This window comes from Ambystoma mexicanum, chromosome 2p (assembly GCF_040938575.1).
Source record: "Ambystoma mexicanum isolate Mex_15411 chromosome 2p, UKY_AmexF1_1, whole genome shotgun sequence".
Classification (NCBI taxonomy): domain Eukaryota; kingdom Metazoa; phylum Chordata; class Amphibia; order Caudata; family Ambystomatidae; genus Ambystoma; species Ambystoma mexicanum.
In genome coordinates, this window is record NC_090923.1 from 928,564,612 (window position 1) to 928,585,399 (window position 20,788).

Sequence of the window (20,788 nt, forward strand, 5' to 3'; positions counted from 1 at the left end):
CCTCTCTGTTGTTATTCTCGGTTCTCTTCATAGCTCTTTTTGTCAGCCTGGTGGGGTAACCTCTCTTATGAAGAGCACTTCTCAATTTGAGGGCTCCTTCTTTGTAGTCTGCATTGTTCGTACTGTTCTTTTTAAGCCGTAAAAATCAGCCAAAAGGTAAGTTGTCCCGGGTATGTCTTGGATGAAAGCTGGTATAATGTAGGGGTCTAAATTCACCCCACAAATGCTCATTGTTACTCAGAGAATTTAGGAAAAAAAGGCTCTCTGAACTGTTTGTCCAGGAAAACACATTTTAAAAAGGGGGAGAAATCCCGTTTGTTAGGAAGAGTGAATGGACAGTCATTCTGGGCATCTGAAGGGACGCAAAAGAAGGGGAGAGTGAGGATACTCCTGACTAAATCACTCGAATTGAAGGATGTTCAGGTTAAGCAAGGCCTTGGTGGAAGGGTCTTGTTGGCTCCGGGGATGCTGAGAGGGCAACGGGTGACCCTGGCTAATCTTCACACTCCCAACAGTGGTCAGTTGCCCTTTCTGGAGTCAGGAATGGCCTGGATTGAACGATGGGCGGAGGGTTTTATGGTGTTGAGGGTAGATTTTAATTTGTTTAGGGATCTAGGTGTAGACTGGATGGCAGGGAAGAGGTGTAGTGGCAAGGGGCGGTGTAAAGACAGTGTGGCATTTGGCGACATTCATGAGGATTATGGATGGGAAGATGTGTGGCGGTAGCTACACATTGAGCCGCGGGGATACACACTTGACTCTCCCCATATGACTCTCATACTAGAATTGATATGTTGTTTCTTCCAAAGGGATACAGAGGGATGGGAGGTATGCCCTGGTTGCAACTGTAGCATGAACTGATCACCATCTGGTGATGGCAGTGCTTGCGAGAGAGGTTGGAGGACAAGCTTGCTCTCAATAGCATTGTAATGATTCCTTGTTCAAAGATGTGGCTTTTAGGGAGTTCATGGCAATGAGGATTGACTGTTTTTTTAACAGAATGATACGAGAGAGGTACAGAGGAGATATATTTGGGAAGCTGCCAAATCCACTATCCCAGAAGGTGTGGCAAGGAAAAGAGAGGGGATTCATGGAATGGAGGTTGAAAGTGGAAATTGAAACCCTTAAGACAAGGAGGGAGGGGATAAGGCAGAGATGTCTATAACTCTTAAGGGGAAGAGTATAACTCTTAAGGGGAAGAGTAGGGAAGCTGCACTCCCTCTCTCTGGGAAAAGTTTACAAACGGATGAAATATATCCAACGGCGATATTATGAGAGGGGAGATAAGATGGAAATCATGTTAGCAAACAGGGTTTGGGCTGTCGGAGTGATAGGAGGGTGGACACCACAGGAAATACTTAGGATTTTTGCAATCTTTTATGAGAAACTATGATATGATATGGTAGGTTATTTATAACGTGCTTAATACCCAGAGGTTTCTAAGCGCAGACCTGGGGATCGAACGTGTAGCTTCCTGTCGTCTTGCTTCCAAGTCGAGCACGTTGCCCCTGAGCTATCCTCCTATGGACCAGTGAGGGAGGTTCAGGAATATTTACCAAGTTTTTCACTCCTGTTTCTGAGCGACACTAAACAAAGAGTTTGGAAGGGGAGAACTCAGTGGGGGAAGTCAAGAGGGAGATTTTACATACGAAACTGAAAAAAGGTGAGGACAGTTTTAGATCGGCCTTCTACAAGTTGTATGTGAACCTTCTGGCACCCACTTTGGCAAATGTTTTTAACGATATTACAATTTTGGTATCTCTTGTTACGGTCATCCCAAAAGAGGGGAAAGATTTGATGCAGTGTTTGGCCCATCATCCCATTTCGGTATTAAATGTGGATGCAAAACTCAAGATTTGTGGTTGTCCCTCCCACATTGGTCCACCCAGATCAGGCTGGCTTTATGTGGAATAGGGAGAGCTCTGATAATTTGACCCTGGACATCCTTGCGTCACTGGAGATCGGAATGGGTGGGTGGAGGGGTGGTGTTCCGTTTAGATGCAGAAAAGGCATTTGACCGGGTCCACTGGTCCTTTAAGAGGGAGGTGTTGAAATGATTTTGTATGGGTAGTCAGTGGATGGGGTCGCTCGGACCACTTTATTTGTCTCACAGTGCAAGGGTACTTGTTAATAGAGAGATGACTGAGGCCTTTGGTGTGCAGAAAGGTAGCAGACACGGGTGCCTGTTATCGCCATAGGTTTATGCCCTGCTAATGGAACCCTGGGCTGCCAGTGTGTGGGGAGATGGGTCTATATGTGTGGTCGAGATCTGTAGGAAGCCTGTTAAGATGAGCCTGTTTACGGATGATGCACTGCTTTATGTAACGGACCCGAGACATTAGCTTACTCCCTAAGGTCTGCAAAGATATGGCAGACTGTCTGGATTTTAAATAAATCGGAGTAAATCACTGACTTTTCCGTTTGGACCATGGAGTGATTCAGATTTAGCTTATGTTAAGAAGTTGCCATTTGTACGAGCAGAGGAGGGCCTTAAATACTTGGGGTGTATATTCTGAATCGGCTGGATGATATATTTGACAATAATTACTTACCCTTGTGGGATAAGTTATGGGCTGACTTGGGGAGGTGGAAGAAGATGTCACTCTCATGGATGGCAAGGCTGAATTGTATCAAGATGATGCTGCTCCCCAAGTTGCTGTTCCTCTTCCAGATGATACCTGCGGTGGACCAGGAAGACTTTCTCTCAAATGTACAACAGGAGATGCTGTAATTTCTTTGGACAGGGCTCGGCCACGGATCACATATGACATGCTTGTACTCCCCCTAGGGAGGAAGGACAAGTGGGGTTCCCAGATATGTTGAGATATTATAAAGTGGTGCAACTCAGGGTATTGCCAGATCACCTGGACCCTCTTACGCCCAAACAATAGGTGACAATAGAGAATTTCCTGATGACCCCGGTCATGCTTGGGGACTGGTTGTAGGTTCCGAGCTGGGAAATACAGAGGAGGGTTCAAGAACACCCAGTACTGGCAGTAATGTAGGGCTTATGGAGGGAGGGAAATCGTATGAGATGGTTCACCACCTGGCAGTCGCTGCTGAGCGGTACATGGGTATCAGCAGTGAGGAGCGCTATTAGAAAGCCTTTGGGGTTTCAGAGATAGTATGAGGGGGGTCTGGAGAAAGCGGTCAGATGTGGGAAAAGGGATGCTTTTTGTCATTAGAAAAGCTACATGAATGCCTGAACATAGACAATATATCAGTGTTCAGGTACCTGCAGCCAAAAGGTGCACTCACTGATCAATAATAGGGGGAAAATCTGAAAAGGGATCCCACACCGTTTGAGGCAATCCTAATTCAAAGGAGGGGTTCTAAAGGTTTAGTGGCCAGTTTATACAGGGAGCTGTTGGTTTCCGTGCTCCATGAGGAGTGTAGGGCCAGGACAAACTGGGGCAGTGATCTGGGAAGGGCTTGTGAGGAATTCGACCATCCACATGGTGGTTGTGCGCTCGCATGAGCTTTTTTGAAATTTTAAATTAAATTGAAGGATGGTAGATCAACCTCAGGAAAATGTGTGGGGTTAATTCGAACACATTTTCCTATGCTAACTGCACGACACACACATAGACCCGTGTTCTTTGGGTGGATACAGCCTACAGACGCAGTACCCCCTGTCATATTGATATGATATGGCATTTATAATGCACCTGTACACAAGTGTTTCTAGGCGCAACAATACAAGGAGGGGGAAATAGAGGGAGGACAAAACAACGATCTTACTAGGCCTTGTGTTAATCAGATTGTGCAAGTGCAGGGAAGTGGAAGGGGAGAAGTGCTGAGGGTAGGGGTGAGAAGTGCAGGTAACTCAATAAGTGCAGCCAACGAGTGGCTCATAAGTTCAGAGGTAAGGGACTGTAGGGTTGCAGATACAGACCATAAGTGCTGGGGGAGCCCAGAGGCAGTAGTTGGGATATGACAGCGAAGAGTACACCATGTCATCTCAGAAGAGGGAGGGCAAAACTTTCCTCCTGCCATGGCTAGCCTAATTAACTATCAAAGGCTCCATGGATCCACCCTGTCGTTTTGTTCAGCCCTGCAGATGGTGGCAATGATTAACATAATTAAAGTACCCATAGAGTACACTTCAAACAGGCCGACATGGGGCCTGGTTCCAGAGGTTAACAAAGGCGACAGAAACCCCCAATAACATTTGATATGCACTGTATCAACCTGAAGCCAGCTCCCACCCTAGTATCAATGGACAGTGACATATCAGGTCTGAGACTGCATGTTTACAGTAGCCATCCCCAGAGGGGGAGCCCATTCAGAAGGTACGAGTATGTGGATTGACAGAAACAAAAAGTCTGTTCTTGCTGCAGCTTCAAGGGAGACCTGCCGCTTTGATCAGGAACCACAGAGAGCTCCATTAACTGGAGAGACCCTTTGATCCACAATGGGCAGGAAGACGGGTGGGACTCTGGTTATGACCTCATGCATACAGGTGATTTTGTTGGGGACCCAGGATTGGTTAATTAAGGTAGGCTTAGCCTACACCAATCCCTCTGGTCCATTTGGCTTTAAAAACGGGCTGAGACCCGCTTTTGGGAAGATGATCTGAAGACTTTGGAAGGAGTAGCAAGATGAAACTCAGTATTGGACCCTGGCTGAATGAACCGTCTGCCTTACATCTTCCGCCAGACAAGGAAGGCCAGGACCTCCAAGAGGGAAGCACAATGCCTCCCCTAAACATCTCCCAGGGAACAGAGAGAGATATTGAATCCAGAAGAACCTCCAGCAACTCCAGAACCAGGACCAGCCAGCACATAGCGTGCTCTGCAAGGCTCTGCAGCAACCTTCCTAGGTGGGAAGTTGCAGAGAGTCACTGAACCAAACCAAGGAAAATGCAGCTGCCTGCAACACTCTCCTCAGCTTTGGACTTTCTGCCCAGTGGGGAAGCTAGAAGTGCATCGACAAGCATCTACTGACGTGTGCCTTAAAGGACATTTTTCGAGCCAGTCGAGCCACTTGAGCTGCAACCGACTGCACCGCTGACTCTTGTTATGCCGCTGTCACTAAAGCTGCCTGAGGCACCTCGACCAGTGCTTCCGAACTGTCGACCAGCACAGAGACGATTCCTGCCCCTGAGCCACCGTGTAAACCTACCTGCAGCAATCCATCCAGTCTCGCTCACCGAACTGCCTGCCGCCTGATACCCACAGCTGTCTCCCGTCTTGAACTCTGTTGCAGAAGCTGCAAAGCGCCCTGAAACTGACTCTACACTGTCAAGCACGAATAGCTTCAACAAGCACAAGATACATGGTGGTTCTGTCCCCCTGGTCCTTCTACAAAAGCCCTTAGTAACATTTTATGACCCATTGCTCCCTTTCTGTTGAAACCAAGTATCCTCAAAGAGTCGCCTGTTGCTGCTGCAGGCGACTCTTCCACTTAGCGCAAGACACCTGCCGTCCGGTACTGATAGCTAATTAAATGAAAACATGTAATTGAAAAATGTCACCTGCTATTCAATAAGCATTTTGTGAAACCATGTTCAATCCATATTGCTGGGGTGCTGCAGGAAAAGACACACATGCTTTGACAGAGTTGTATAACCTAGCGGGCAGTAAAAGAATAGAAAAGGGAGAGTCATTCTTTTGTGCATTTGTAAAGATGTACTCAAATAGTCGGTGAAGCTTTGAACCGCGTAAGTACGAGGGACATACTGTGTATGGAGTCCAGTGCTCAGATAGTAATGGTGGCAGCAGTGAAGGCTTGGGGTGCATCGTTAGGGATGTTTTTAGTTCCAGTGATAGAATAGCACCTGGAGCTTCTACATAGAAGGGCTGGGGTGTATCAGTAGAGCTCAACTGTTTGTGAGTCAAAATCCGGTAAGAGCAAGAGCTACAGCAGTCAAGAATGAAGACAGCGACCATTCGTCTAGTCAGTCAACACAGAAAAGCTTCTCAGAGTAGAACAGCAACACCGCCTGAGTTGGTGAGTGGCAGTTATTGTTCTGACTGTGCAAAACACTCCATTGGATTAAGTGCGCCGCGCGCGATATACATTTTAGAATACATGTAAGTGGCAGTTGGGCCACGCGCCCGTGTTACGCTCTCGCGGGATGCAGGTTCAGGGTGCGCGCTGCTGTCTTTTGTACGTTGTATCCCGGTGTGAAGTGAAAGTAAAAGTAGTTGATGAAGCTCTTCACATGCCCCTGTGCGCGGCGCAGTTCCACCAGTCCTGTATTCATACCTGATGTGGGTATTCAAAGCCCTAACAGTGCAGGGCCCGTCGCACTCCGAGGACGAAGCCCGTCGCCACGGATGGGGCTTTTCTCGGACCCAGCATCGAGGCGATCCGTCAGAAAGGCGGGGAGTAGGAATGAGTCCAGAGACAGGTATGGCATATGCGCGAGAGCCTTTGTTTAGAGATTCTTGGCGGGCGCAGGTGCGCTCCGCTCGGATGTATGCCCAAACAGGGAGCTAGCTGCAAGGTGGGTGGAAAGAATACAAATACAAATCCGCGACAGGCCACAGACATAAAAGTAGGACGCCGATTTGAAAGCGGCTACCATGGCAACACTTCAGTAGGCTGTTGGGAAGGCGGTTTCATTTCCTTTTCCTGGGAATAAACTGTGCACATGTGGCTGTACTGCAGGACTACAAGCATGTTTTAAAAAAGGTTCTTTTGCTCTGATTGATATTTCCTGCCTTGTCATGAAGCCCTTTCCTAGGCAGTCCATGCGGCACAATGACTACATGTGTGTGTTAACTGAAAGGTTGGGGTTCAAGCTGCCCTGGTTGGCTTACTGTGTTAATGTAAAAATGCATTTTTATAATGTTTATTTAGATTGTATGTGTTGGTACCGCCAAATCCGGTACAGTAATTAGAGACTTCAGTGGATGAGGGTTGGGTTTCCCCAACAACCCTGCCTCGATTAGTTTCACCAGTAGAGCCAGACAAAGACTGCATTTCAATGTCCGGTTTTCCTCTTACACTTGCCCGAGAATTTCAGAATGTGTGGGAAGGCTGTTAAGTTCATGCTTTGGAGTCAAAGTATGCGAGTGAAGCCGTTCATGGGTTCGACAGGTTTTTACTAGGTACAGACTTTAGGTAAATACATTAGGGCAGTCAGGTAAAATACATAGGCAGGGAGAGACATCCACCGGCCCCCTCTTCCATTCAGTGCCAGGTCCCAACTGATTTTCTTAGAACCCTCATGCGCAGTGGAACACTCCTGCAAGATCCTGTCCAAACATTCCACAACACACTCAGTACAGCACCAACACATACTCTCAAAATGGACAGGGGCAGATCAAAACCTAACACATCTTCTCCCTATATAACCAGACAACAACAGGATGAAAACACAGGGAGAAGATACAACATTGCTCTGAACGCAAAATAAATTGATACTGACCACAGAGGTCAGATCCGACAAATCCTCTTCAATACAACTCTGACTAACCAAGCTACAGCTCACAGCAAAGTTTGCTATCCTCACTTTACCTTACACTAGCTTAAAACAGCTAAGCACCAACCATAGACAAACATCAACTCTGCAGCGGGCCCCACCACAGACGTCAAATAACAGGGAACCAGTCCTCATTCACCAGGCAACCATAACCACCATGTTACATGCAAAACAATCTTAATCATCAAACTTCCAACTACAAGGTGTGCGCAAACACCTTCAAAACCTAGCACACCTGCCAGGAATAAATTTGTTCCACGAACAAATAAAATTGACGGGAATGCCCCCATCAACAATTTTCCACATTTTAATTATGACCCTTGTCCAAGGCACACAACCCATAACCAACTCCACTCACACCTCCACACAGCCTCGAATTCAGCATTAAATATGGTGAACATTAACTCAAAATATGCGCCTATAGAACCATAATTCAAGCCTGCAGAGAGATACTGTGCGTACATGTGGCAAATATATTAATTGGTTAAACAAACATTTCATCTGTGTGTACCTGTGGAAAAAATAGTTTAACATACCATGCATGTCTAGTATTTCATTTACATTTCCTTTTCATGGGTCAATTCGACACATAACACATTACTATTGATGTGTTACACAACAGTGCGCCTAGCACAAACCCATAATGGCATGCTGTAGGGTGTCCTGACCCACGTTTAAGCTACCCTGCTACAACATTTGGTGCTGTGGGCTTAGGAAATTCAAGATGGCGGAAAACCCACATGTGCGCCGAAATCCAGGAAAGCTGCGCAGTTTGTGCGCCCACCAAAATGGTTGCCTCACTTGCCACCCACCAGTGCGAGAATGAAAGGCCGGGTTGCCATGAGGGAAATGGGTTGCCAAAGGAAAAACAGTAGCGCCGGTTAGCTTCAAAGCGCTTTAAAACCACCATTGGACTACCCGCACAGTAGTCTGAAACCATTGGGAATGGCAATGCTGATTGCCAAATGCAACCTAGAAGTGTGGGGAATTCATTTCTTAAATCCCAAAAATGAGTGCAGTACCAGTACTCACCACTATCCAAAAGCCGGCGTTTTAAAACCACTCTGTGTGTTTCTGAAGGCAAGTCAAAATGCCTATTTCTAACAGTGCAACATGTGCAAAATATTTACTGAACACCAGCAGACATTGGCAGAATGGAGTTTTGTGTGCCTACAGAATCTGGGAAATGAAGATCATAAGACAAGGTTTATAACAAGACTGGCTGAGCTGTGGATTGCAGCAGTTTAACTGCAACTGGATTTAAAACCACCAAAATCGAAAATGTTAAATTAAATGAGTGACCTAGGTTTGGTGTCACATGCCTTTGTAACTGTTGAAATGTCATAGTTTTGCACTTAGAATCAGCATTCTAGCTGCATGTGTAAAATTACAAGTTATTTTAAAAGCAACAAAAAGTTAGCTGAAGGTCTGGCTTAAGGAACTTGATTTTGCCTGGCAACTACCCCCATCAGAAAGGAAACTTGAGTCACAGCTGTGTTCCCAGGCCATCTGCCCTTTTGCTGCTCACACAAAGGATATGCCATCTATCTGATAATTGAATTATCTGTGCTCTGCAGAGAGTGAACAAAGCCCTCTCCACTCAGGCAAAGGTTTTTATTACAGACGTCGTAAAAAGTGGCTTCCTCCTGGAGAAGCTGGGAGGGGCACTGCCTGTGAGAAGCAAGCTGGCTTGGCAGAAACTGGAAAGACTGGTTTCTGTACCATGTGACCTGAAAAGACACACCCCTGCAGCAAGGATATGGTTTTATAAAAAGGGGGATAATTCATAGTGCGGACATGTGAAAATTTTATAAATGATACCATAATTCTTGTGATTTTTCTGCCCACAGTTTAAGACGTGGTAGGAACCGGTGGTATGTTCAGGGGGGTTTTAGCGGAAAAGTGGATATTACTCTAAATGTGTGCATGTTAAAAATCTGAAACTTCATCAGTTAATGTCCCTACCCCCTGCACACATGTATGTAAAGTTGGGTCCATGTCGGAAATTGAAAAAGCAGTTAAAAAGTCAATTATGTACACTCTTTGAATGCAAGCTCCGAGAATGAGCAGATTTGGACATAGACATGGCTAAATTCAGCCACACCATGTATATGTAATTTCAAACAACTGTGTAACTCTGAAGTATGGATTTTGATCATATATATATTTGGGTGCACAGATGGTAAGGGAGGTTGTTTCAAGAGATCATAAAATGACATCAATCTGACTCACAGTTCAGTTTGCCAATCAAGCGGAGGAATGGAAGCCTGACCAATGACGAATGAGAGGGGCAAGTCTAGTGATGCAACACACACACCCATTCTCAAGAAACAGATAAAAGCAGAGAGTCAGGACACATAGAGACATTCAATTTCATCTGCCGCTGGAAGCCCTGCCGGAAAAATCCATACTTACCTCCATCAAACTCCAGAAAGCCAAACTAGAGACTTCAATCTATCCAGAGCAGAGACCAGACCAGAGAGAAAGCAGTGCTGTGCCTAGCAGAGACCAGACCAGAGAGAAAGCAGTGCTGTGCCTAGCCGAGACCAGACCAGGCGCTGTGAGCAGAATCCGGAAAGACCTGACCAGACTGAAGATCGTGACCAAGTCGCTTTCCTGTTCAAAATCTCTTGTGAGTACTTAGCAAAACTCAGAACACATCTCTTAGTTTAAATTCATCTAATTCAATCTATTTAACCTAAGTAGAACTGCCTCCTATCTGTCACCTGTCATTTCTAGTAAAATTTGTCATTTTGAAAAAGTGTGCGTTTAAAATTTACAAAACCAAAAACGACCTTTACTAAATTACTCATATCTCCGCAACCGTTTGGGCTAGAGACTTGCAATAACTTTCATTTGGAAGCTGAGATCCCAGGCTTTCCTAGGACCCCAAAACGGTTCCTTTGTAATAGCGCTCGGCGCATCCGCGAATTTTGCAGCGATTTGCAATTTCTTCACATGTAAAAAAACTGCTGCTGCCCGATTTCATTTGCCAGAAATTCGTTTAACCTGCTAACTATCCCTGCATCATTGCTAGTGTGAGCCTGGACTAATATTAACTAGATACCACTCATCCTGAACCTCTAAAAGGGAATTAAGAGCGTTTCCAGCATATTTCTCATTCATTGCTAGCACCTATCAAAGCATTTGCCTGTGTTTTCAAACTTCTGTTTAAGCTTGCTGGATTGAACTGAATTACAGTTGATTGCATTTCTGAGAACTGTGTGTTTTCCTTCCATTTCCTTGCCTTGCATCAAGGGGGGGAGGGGAGTAGCCAGAGAAAAGTGATTACATTGTTTGGTTGAAATCATATTGCGTGTTTTCTGTACTGCATTCATTGAATATTGCATCCACCTGAGCCTACATAAAGCATCCTCTACCACATTATACTTTTGTTCCTATTTACCAGTGTGCTACCTTATCCATTTCATGTCAACTCATTAGTGATTAAAGAAGTGTGCTAGTGCCAGATTCTCCGTTGTTAATATTTACCATATCAGATTAAGTGTGATATTCAATTATTAATTTATTAAAAAGTGTGATATATATTTTAATTTATCAAATAAACCTTTTAAACTTGCAAAACAGAATTACTTCTTGGCTCAGTGGGGTCAGGGGGATTCCAAGAGAGGGGTGTTATACAAGGGTAGTCATCCAGAACGCATGAACTGGACCTAAAGATATATCAATAAGGGTTTTCATTCAGTATTATAGACTAGGCGTTGACTTAGCTGTAGTGTTGAATTGAATCCTCTTACAAAGTGGGGGCTCGAGCCGAGACGTTGGGTTAGATTTACCATTTGTGCAGCTTAATACAGTGTGCTAACTGACGGGATACATACATCCAGTCGGATCACCACGCTGCATTACGCTGTGAAGCATTCCTCAAAAGGGACACTCCAAGAAAAGTTCTGTTCTGCAAAACTAAAATACTAACTTCTGTAAGTCAGGACAGAGACCAATCTCTAGAATGACGACCTTGGTAGATATGAAAATAGCCAGAGAGCACTTCTTACACAAACTATTCGTGAGAGGTGAATGGACTCACCAGGACCAAACAATCTGGTTGCAGGCCATCACGCAACAGGTCACTGAAACAGGGTCAGATATATATAGAGATCAGGGTCCATTACACGTGGCCCTGAGTGAACTATATATGGCTCCTAAGGCCAAAGATGAGCACGACAAGATTGTTAGGATAGCGGCATATTTATATTTATACATGGGAGCCATACAGGATAAATGTGCTGAAGGCCATGATCTGGCAAAAAGGCAACAGATGGCGTTAGAGAAGGCCCAATCTGATCTGGACTCTTCTGAGCAAAGGCTGCACAGAAGCCAGGAGTCAGAAAATGAGACCAGACAGTACATCACTAAAATAAAGGAGGATATGGGTGTGCTGCAAAAGGAAAAGTCAGAACAGGATACCAGATTTCTGGCCTTGCAGAAGGAACACCAAGAAGGTTTGGACTCCCTACTGCAAAGCCAGAAAAAGCTGGAGCAACAGCTAGATTTCAATAGGGCATGTGCTGAGCAGGTAGTCACCCTGCAAGGCCACCTAGATAGAGTGAAGGAGGAGAGCAATAAACTGATTCTGAAAGACCTGGATACCCAGGCAGAGTTTGATCAGGAGCGCCAGAAAGCTGGTGCCTTCCAAAGGCAAAGGGACGACCTGGCGGCACAAATGCAGGCTCTTAGTCAGGAAAGAGACGCCTTAGGCCAGGAAGTCTGCCATTTAAAAAGAAAAATAGAAGAAAATCACCTGGCCCACCAGGGGCTGGGTGACCTCCAAAAAGAAAACCAGAACTTGGTAGAGCACACCAGAAGGGTGGAGGATGCTCTAGCAAGAAAGGAGCAGGCCAATAGGGACATTGCCCAGGAGGTAACCCTCCTGCAGCAAAGACTGGCCCAGTTCTCCAGGACCAATCAGGAAACACAGAGAGAGAATGAAGCTCTCTGCCAGCACAATGATAGGCTCCAACAGCAGGTAGCGATGCAGGAGAGACTGATAGAGTCGAGTAAGGCCTTAACTGAGGAACTGAAGGCACAAATGCAGGCTCTTGCATTGCAACAGGGAGCAGGGGCAGATAGAGACGAGGTTCGCTGGGAAATGGAAACTCCGGAGCATAACCTCAGGAGCCCTAGTACCAGAGGCCCTCATACCTCTCAGTCCCTGGACTCTGCCACCCCCATGTCCCCTGGCGCACATGAGCACAGGGCCACAGGGATGGCAGATTACTATCCAGCTAAGAGTATGGGGCTCATAGGCCAGTACCACTCAGGAATGGAGGGGTGGGCATCCGGGTATGGGCACCCAAGTACAGTACAGTTCAATGGGGAACCCCAGGAGAGTAGGCCCATTAAGGGCATCCTGAAAACCTCTGCCCAGTTAGGTCAGTGGAGGGGGTACCCATCAAATCCTGGCAGCAAGGAGGAATCTGAAGACTCCTCTGAACTGCGCAGGACACAGGAGACCAGGTCCCCACATTCTGCCAGCCATTCCCAGGCTCGCAGAATCCGGGAAAACCTGGAAGAACAGACGGGAACCTCTGGGAGCAGTGCCTCTGAGTCCGAGGAAGAATGGACAAGGGTTACCCGAACCAAAAAGGCCAATAAGGCAAAAAGGGCCTTGCTTAAGGACCCTTTAAAGCAGATTAAGGCGATCAGGAGCGTCATCACGCCTTACCATAAGAACGCTAAGTATTCTGTTTGGGAGCACTTAGAGTTGTTTGAACAGATGATGGAGACTTTCCATTTGAAGGACAGCCAAAGCTGTATTCAATATGTAAAGTGGACCTTCTCCCCGGAATACTCCAGTTTCTTTGCGGGGCTGGAGGACCAAAATCATTTAAGATGGTCCACATATAAGGCGGCCATCCTGAAACATTTTTCTGTTCACAGAAATCCTCAAGAGGCTCGCAAGGCGGCCTACAATTTGCAATGTGGGGAGGATCAGGCCCCACGAGAATTTGTGCAGGAGTTAAAGCGTGCTTTTGCGCAAACCACCAGAAGGGTGCGCACAGATAGTAGAGAGTTTGTCAATACATTTTTCCATGCCTTGCCCAAATATATAATGACCCAGCTCGTGAGAGATTTTCATGAGAAAAGATCTTTAGACTGGGTCATTGAACAGGCTACCCGGATCTATGAGGTGCAGAAGCCCATAGAAAATAAAAGCAATGCCCAGAAAAACCCCAAAGCCAACAGCACCCCTGCTGCTGTCAAGGTGGCAGAGGTAAAGGTCACCCCCATTTTGGATTTGGAGATGGGGGGGCCTAAAAACCTACCTGCACCTAATAATGCTAGGCCCAGAAGGTCCTCGGGCCAGTCGCAGACAGGGAGCCAGGGAGGCAGCCCCACAAATGGGGTCCCTCGCTCTCCTGACTATGTAAGTCCTCGCTACAAAGGTAACAGACCCATCCTGGGTTATGTGTGGACTCCTCCAGCCCAAGGGGGGGGATCCAGCCAAGCACCTAACCCAGGGAACTTCCCTCCAAACTTCCCACAGGAGGGCAGAAATTTACCAAACCCTGGGCAGAACTTTTTCCCCAGATATCCACCCGACTTCCAACCCCAAAATCATCCATCCTTCTTTCCTCAATTCCCTGAGCCCAGACCACTGAATCCGGGAGAGGGGAGGCCAAGGGTGGAGGGGTACCAAAATCTTCCCAACCAGGGGTACTACCAGAGGAGGGACAGCTACCCTTCCCGGGATCAGCCCAGGGGAGAAAACAGGGCCCCGTATCAGCCTGAGCGGGTTTCCCAGTTAGAGCGCCAGGTTCAAAACATGGCGCGGGATATGGGTCATATACTGAGGGCACAGCAGAACCCTCAGATCAGCATGCCGGCGCAGAACGCACCCAACTCTGGACCTGGTGCTCCAGAACAATGACGGGGGCAGCACCCCGATAAATCACCGGTTCCCAGGGAGGAGGCACAAAGGGAAGGGGGGTGTAAAGCCTTGGAGGAAGCTTCCTTCCTCACTTGTAAACAGCCCCTGGAAACCCAGGAACCGGAAACAAAATCTCTTGCCCCTGAAAGTCTGCCTCCTAAGGAGCAGAGGGGGGGTAGGAGAAACAAAAGACCCAAACATACTCAGTTTGAGGAGGAGGTACAGATCTTCCAATTTGAGGGAGAGGGATCCTCAGAGGATCCTGGGAAAAGGATCTTCTCCTTCAGAGAGGGGGGAACTCCTCCCAAAGAAAAATGGGTCCCTAGGGATGCAAATCCAGACTGGGGAGATGTGGAGACTGAGCTACCGCCGCCCACCATCTCATCCCAGAACCAACAGCAAGAAAATCCCCTGGTTCAAACCCATCCTGGCGACTGCCTCCAAAAAGGGGGGGGCGGCCCAGAAACGGAGCCAGGGGAACCCACAATGGCTCTGATCTCCAGTTGCAAATTTTTTCTTTCAGATTCCCAAGACTCTCCACAGAATTCTGCCCAAATCTCCTCGCTAGCGATGTCCAAAACCAGAAAATTAGCCCACCAGTTGTCCAAAAATGTACATTATCTGTGCCCCCTTGAGGAGAAGGAGGGAAGATATTATGCCCCGGTACAAGTACAGGGGCAGGGTACAATCTCAGCACTGGTGGACACTGGATCTCAAGCTACCCTTCTGTCCAGAAGGGCCTTTGACGAACTGAATGCAGGAAGGGGAGAGAATTACCAAATTCCTCTCACCTCTCTTCCTGGACAACTGCAGAACTTTGACGGGAAGGAAATTCCCGTCGAGGGGACGGCAGACTTGGACATTAAGATCGGGCGACATAAGTTGAAACACCCGGTCATAGTTGTGACCCCAGAGGGCACCCCTTGTTTACTAGGGAATGACCTCCTGAGAAGGTTGTCACCCCTAATAGATTGCGTAAACAAGGTCCTCTGGACTCAGACTAGCCGACCCATAAAATTAAAACAGAGTGTCAACCATGTTAGTTTAAACGGCACATGCCACATGGTTGAACAAAAATCTGACCAAGTAGAATTTCACTTCCAGAACAACCAAATTCCAGACGTGACGGTAATAGCAGTAGGACAACAGACTGGTGATGGGGGGTCCTCTCTATTTCTGAAAATCAACCTTCCTTCCAGTCTAAAGTGGTATTCCACGCTGGAAGGAAACACTCTGAAATTCTATACTAATCCACAATCAGAAACCCCCACTCCTATAGTCCAGAAAGATGTGAAATCAGCTCAAAGCCTGGCTGATATTCAGCAAATTGGAGAGCAGTTGTTCATCCCTGTTCAGTTAAATGATGGGAAGGACTCTGTTCTCGCTCGAGTGTGTGTGAACAACGGTAAGAGCTTCATCAGCGAAGCCATGTTCCGCCAACTCCCAAAAGATCCAGCCATTCCCACCTTCAAACTGATAGACAAATGGGAAATGGACCTGGAAGCACCTGACTCCAAACATCTCCTGCCAAGCAGGTGTATGCTCAAAATCTCCATTGGCAACAAGAGCATGGTCCATAATTGTTGGGTCGTGCGAGACGTCACTGCCGCCTTTTACTTAGGCAGTGACATTCTCAATCGCTTTGCCATTAGTTTGGACCTAATAAACTTCAAAGCTTGGTCCCGATTAGCGGATAATCCCATGGGCTTTGATGATCCAGAAAAAGCATTTAGGTCAGCTCAATTGCTACCTTATGCAGTTGAAATTCAGGTTAAAGAGGAAGTCACCATCCCAGAAAGGACCCGACAATTCTCCCTGGAAGTGAAAGTTAAAAGGGGACAAGAGTTGAAAAACCCTGATGCTTACATACATCTAAATGCTTCTCTCCAACAGCAAGGGTTGGGGGTAAACCCGACTCCATTAGTCAACATAGAACATGACCCCATTCTAATAGAGGTGGATAACAGCGACTTAAAGAGTATTACTCTAGCCGCAGGCACCATTATTGGAATGGCGGTTGATGACCGACATTTCTCCATTGATCTTGTAAATGAACTGTTAGGACCCATCCCCAAGAACTGTTTTGACAGTGACAGTGATGACAACGCAACACCAGACAGGATTTTTACCCGGCATGGGGGGAACTTCCTGGTGTACACTTCCTGCCCCTATGGTAAGGAAGATGTGACCTGTGACTTCAGGAGGGATGAGGTGATTTTCCAGGTCCATGAGGGCTGCCTTTCCCACCTGAAGCCTCCGGTCCAAATCAGCACTCTGACCAGGGACTTCTCCACCCAGCTGGAGGAGGCCGCGGAGATAGCCAAACCAGAAGTCTTTCCAGGCTTCAGGCAGATGGTGGAAGAGAGAGTCAACCTAGCTGATGCCTGTGTGACTCTGGAACAAAAGCAAAAGTTGAAACAAGTTTTCTTGGATTTCCAAGATCTCTTTGCGGTAGACTCATATGACTGTGGTCGCACCGACATCCACACCACAACAATCCCCACGGACCCTGGCATGACTCCAGTGTTTGTGAAGCAATATCGCTTGCCTCTCGCATCAATGGAGTCCCTTACTGAAATAATTAAGAACCTTGAGTCCCGGGGAATAATCCGTCCAGTCCACAGCACCTTCAATAATCCGGTGCTGGGAATATTGAAGCCAAACGGCCAGTGGAGACTCTGCGCTGACCTCAGGGAGCTCAACAAACGGGTCCACACTTCCCGATGGCCTCTTCCCTACATTGACCAAGGGCTGGCCCAGATTCAGGGGTCACAGGTATTCACTGCAATAGACCTGACCAATGGATACTGGACCGTGCCTGTCAGTAGGGAGGACCAATACAAGCTGGCTTTTACCTTTGGGGGCCAGCAGTACACATGGACCCGGACTCCCTTCGGATACCTTAACTCCGGTAATGAGTTCAATATTTTCCTACATAAGGCCATGCCCGACCTGGGTACGAGGGGTAACCTGGCTTATGTAGATGATGTCCTCATCAAAAGTTCATCTGTGGAGGAACACATAGCAGAGATCCGTTATGTTCTGACACAGTTGAGGGCCGCCGGAGCAAAACTTTCCTTTCAGAAAGCACAGTGGTGTAGAACCCGTGTTAATTTCTTGGGGCATGAGATTACTCCTCAGGGTCTCTGTCCCCAGGAAAAGAAAGTGGAAGCACTTCAGAAACTGAAAGACCCCACAACTCTGCGGGAACTAAGGAGCCTCCTTGGACTGACTAATTACAGCAGAAAGTTCATTGAGGGCTACGCAGAGATCACCAGACCCCTGATTCATCTCCTGAAGGGGGGGGTCAAGTGGGAATGGGGTCCAGAACAAGCCGAGGCAGTAAAACAACTCAAAAGAAGCCTCTCACAAGCGCCTTGCCTAGCTTACCCTGTCAGAAACAAGGAGTTCTTCCTGGAGACAGGGTTCTCTAATACGTGCTTGACGGCAGTATTATACCAAAAGCATGACAAGGTCAATAAAGTAATCTCCTATGCGAGCAAAACTTTATCCTCTGTGGAGGAAAAATTCAACGATTGTGAGAAGGCACTCCTGGCAACGGTGTGGGCATTGAAGAATTACCGCCCGTTTATCCAGGGGGAACACATCATAGTGGAGACTCCACACCAGCCTCTGCAATATCTCCAAAGTGACAGAATCCGGGCCGGAAATGTGAGTAATTCCCGAATTACTTCCTGGATTCTGTCAATGCAAGGCTTTCCTGTGGAGGTCAGATATGGCCAAAACAAGAAGAGTCCCCTCGCGCAAGGTCTGGCTGACTTGCATGATTGTGCCAGAGAAAACTGTCTCGAGGACGAAAGTCTAAAAATAAAGGACAACATGGAGGCATACCTTAATTCCCCCCACAAAGTCTTTGAAGAAGACAAGTGTGAGGGAATGCCCACTGTGTATGTGGATGGATGCTCTTACCATGTCGACAACAACGGGGAGAAAGAACTGGTGGCCGGCGTAGGGAATGCATGGGTGAATGAGTCCCCAGAACCCTCCGCTGGATACAAAATTGGTCCCCGAAGTAGTCAGGTGGCAGAATTGATGGCTGTGCATCAGGCCATCCTCACTGCTGTCCAGCATCAACTCCACGAACTGGTCATAATCACAGATTCGGATTATGTACGGAACGGGTTCGTGGAGCACCTGGTTAATTGGAAAACCAGAGGCATGTTATGTGCTAACAACAAACCCTTGAAACATGGGAAGTTGATCCAAAACATTGATGATCTGGTCACCTCGAATGGGATGACCATCTATTGGAAGAAGATCAAGGGTCATTCCAAAGTAGAAGGACCAGACAAAACTGGAAATGACTTAGCTGATCAGCTGGCCAAAACCGGGGCCATCCAAGGGGATCTAATTGAGATTGAGTCCCTGTTGGGGGAAATCCAGGTCACTGCCATCACTAGGTCCCAGACAAATGCTCACAACGACCTCTCAATCGCCCAATGGAGTAAGGAGACCCCTGATGCTGATTTGATTACTGCTCAGAAGGGGGATCCAATAATTGGTAAATTTTACCAGCACCTTGAGGACCCTGAGAACTTTCCCCTGACGGATACCGATTACATTGGGAAAGAGGACCTCAGAGTGTTGATGAAATGTCCCAAAATGTTCCGGATCCAAGACGGTTTGTTGGTAAGGAAATCCAAAGCTGGCCACGATCAGTGGGTGGTTCCTACCTCATTCCGAAGCCTGATGTTAAGTCACGCCCATGATGCGGCCACTGCCGGTCATAGGGGGTTTCACACAACATTGGAAATCTTAAGAGAGGTTGCATACTGGCCACACATGGGGCAGGACCTCGACCAGTACCTGAAGGGTTGCCTTGTGTGTGCACAATTTCAGCCATCATCCCTCACACACCGGGCGCCTTTACAAAAGAGGGGAATGACACTGCCATGGTCAGATTTACAAATCGACTTTGTAGGCCCTGTGATTCGCTCGGCTAGGGGGAATAAGTACATGTTGACTGTGACATGCTTGTTTACCAAGTGGGTGGAATGTCTCCCAGCCCCAAATTGCAAGGCAGAAACTGCAGCGGCCTTGATGATTAACCACATCTTTTCCCGTTTTGGTCTACCTCAAAGGATTGAGTCAGACAGAGGTAGCCACTTCACCAGTGAAGTAATGACAAAGATGTGGGAGATACTGGGGGTCAAGAGAAAGCTGCATATTGCTTACAGACCAGCTTCTTCTGGGGCAGTAGAGAGATATAACCGGACAATTGTGAGCATATTAAAGAAGTTTGTGGCAGATTCTGGGCCAAGTTGGGATATCCGATTACCTCTGGTCCTAATGGCTATCAGATCTACCCCTTCATCTGCAACCAAAATGTCACCATTTGAGTTGATGACTGGACGCAAGATGGTGCTTCCTCAGCATTTGCTCTACAGGACCCAAGAGCAGACACTGATAAATGCCTCCACTACTCATGAGTATGTAGAGAATTTAAGGAAACACCTCCAACATGCTTTTGCTTATGCTCAGCGGAATCTAGAAAGATCAGCTGATAGCATGAAGACCCACTATGACCTGAAAACTTCCAGGAAGGAATATCAGGTGGGAGACCGGGTCTATCTATACAACTTCCAAAGGAACCAGGCCAAGCAGCGCAAATTTTTGCCTACATGGAAGGGACCCTTTGAGATCGTCGATAAGATCTCCCCTGTGGCCTACAAGATCCGCATCCCCAAAGGTGGTTCGGCAGAGGGGGAAGACAAGTGGGTCCACATAAACCAGTTGAAATGTTGCCATCCCAGGCACACTCTGCAACAACTGGAGGAATCCTCTGGAATCCTAGCGGGTACTGTATCAGACTAATTCAGTTCCAATCATAAAACCTACCACATCTAGTCTCTAAAATATTGTGATTTACATGAAACTGTCTCTAGTGATGCTGTTTTTTTTTTTCAAAATAAGAATGTAATATTTCGTTACGATGAAATGCATATGCTGCCCCACTATCTCAACAGTGGTGGAAAAAAAAAATCGTCTATGAGTAGATATTGCCGCTCTTCCTTTATCATCCTAGGAGAGATGAAACCATGAAGGATGACCAAGAAGGACGATCCGGAGACCGGGAGCAAAGACACAACGGGCCCGGGGTACCGCCCAATCTTCCCATCAGGACCGGCGAGGAGAACTGATCGATCTGACCGGATGGAGAAGAAGATGCTGAACTGTGCCATCTACAGAAGAGGAAGAAGATTATGCGGACAGACCGGTGCGTGGGTCAAAACCCTTGGGCACGCGACTCCCCATCGACCCAAACTCAAAGTGCAGTCACGTGGGGGGGCTTGTAGGGTGTCCTGACCCACGTTTAAGCTACCCTGCTACAACATTTGGTGCTGTGGGCTTAGGAAATTCAAGATGGCGGAAAACCCACATGTGCGCCGAAATCCAGGAAAGCTGCGCAGTTTGTGCGCCCACCAAAATGGTTGCCTCACTTG

At 47.2% G+C, this 20,788-nt stretch overlaps 1 protein-coding gene and 1 long non-coding RNA gene across 7 annotated transcripts in view; one reads left to right on the forward strand and one right to left on the reverse strand.

The window, feature by feature from the left end:
- The window catches only part of LOC138566924 (uncharacterized), a 522,453-nt gene extending 516,108 nt beyond the window's left edge, over nucleotides 1–6,345 (reverse strand). For all 3 annotated transcript variants that reach the window (XR_011302065.1, XR_011302063.1, XR_011302064.1), the window contains exon 1: nucleotides 6,211–6,345. This is a non-coding gene — a long non-coding RNA (uncharacterized lncRNA). The remainder of the gene's footprint in view (nucleotides 1–6,210) is intronic.
- The window catches only part of EXOC3L2 (exocyst complex component 3 like 2), a 543,403-nt gene that overhangs the window by 76,832 nt on the left and 445,783 nt on the right, over nucleotides 1–20,788 (forward strand). The window contains exon 1 of one of the 4 annotated variants that reach the window (XM_069644662.1): nucleotides 6,276–6,355. The exons of the other annotated variants lie outside the window; for them this stretch is intronic. The gene's annotated coding sequence lies outside the window, so the exon portion shown is untranslated. Of the gene's footprint in view, nucleotides 1–6,275; nucleotides 6,356–20,788 lie in introns of those variants that run through there. 4 annotated transcript variants of the gene reach the window in all.